General features: G+C 35.7%; 1 protein-coding gene across 2 annotated transcripts in view; it reads left to right on the top strand.

The window, feature by feature from the left end:
- Positions 1-802, top strand: part of ASPN (asporin) — a 29,208-nt gene that overhangs the window by 22,949 nt on the left and 5,457 nt on the right. The gene's annotated exons all lie outside the window — the stretch shown is intronic.

Raw genomic sequence — 802 nt, 5'->3', positions numbered from 1 at the left:
GCTGAGGCAGGAGAATGGCGTAAACCCGGGAGGCGGAGCTTGCAGTGAGCTGAGATCCGGCCACTGCACTCCAGCCTGGGCCACAGAGCGAGACTGCTCCATCTCAAAAAAAAAAAAAAAGAATGACATCAGGAAGTCACCATTTTCCAATTCCTAATGAGAGAACGGATCTAGGCAACAATCGTGCATGAATGCTAAGACCTTCAGGTGAAAAGCTGATTTACTTCTATCTGAATGCATCTCTGGATCTGACTACCAGGGCACAGGAAGAAGTTAAAGGATTCTGATAAATGATATTACATAGAAGCTGTCAGCCAAATCCACAAAAGGAGTGTCTCAAACAAATTAATAATATAGAAATAAATCAACAGAAGAGGGAGAAAAAAGGAGGGAGTATGTTGTACATTAAGAGAGATTTCAAGAGCGATAAGAAACAAATGTATTCTGTAAACTTCCTTTAATCCTAACTTGAACAAATCAACTATAAAATGACATATTTGAGACAACTGGGGAAACTTTACTATATTAGATGACAGTAAAGAATTTATTAATTTTGTTAGATGTGATATTAACAGGGTGGTTATGTTAAAGAAAAAAAAAAAAAACAAGATGACCTTATCAGTTACAGACATCCAGTTGAAGAATTTATAGATGAAATGACATTATGTATAAGATTTGACTTTAAATACTCCAGCAAAAGAAATATGGCAAAATAAAAACAGATAAACAAGTCAATAAATAATTAATAGAGGAGATGAAACAAGATAGGAAAAATGGAGATAACTGTTGAAGCTGAGCATGG

Source organism: Colobus angolensis, unplaced genomic scaffold, assembly GCF_000951035.1.
Source record: "Colobus angolensis palliatus isolate OR3802 unplaced genomic scaffold, Cang.pa_1.0 Scaffold72, whole genome shotgun sequence".
Taxonomy (NCBI): Eukaryota; Metazoa; Chordata; class Mammalia; order Primates; family Cercopithecidae; genus Colobus; species Colobus angolensis.
This window is presented reverse-complemented; position numbering and strand designations above follow the sequence as displayed.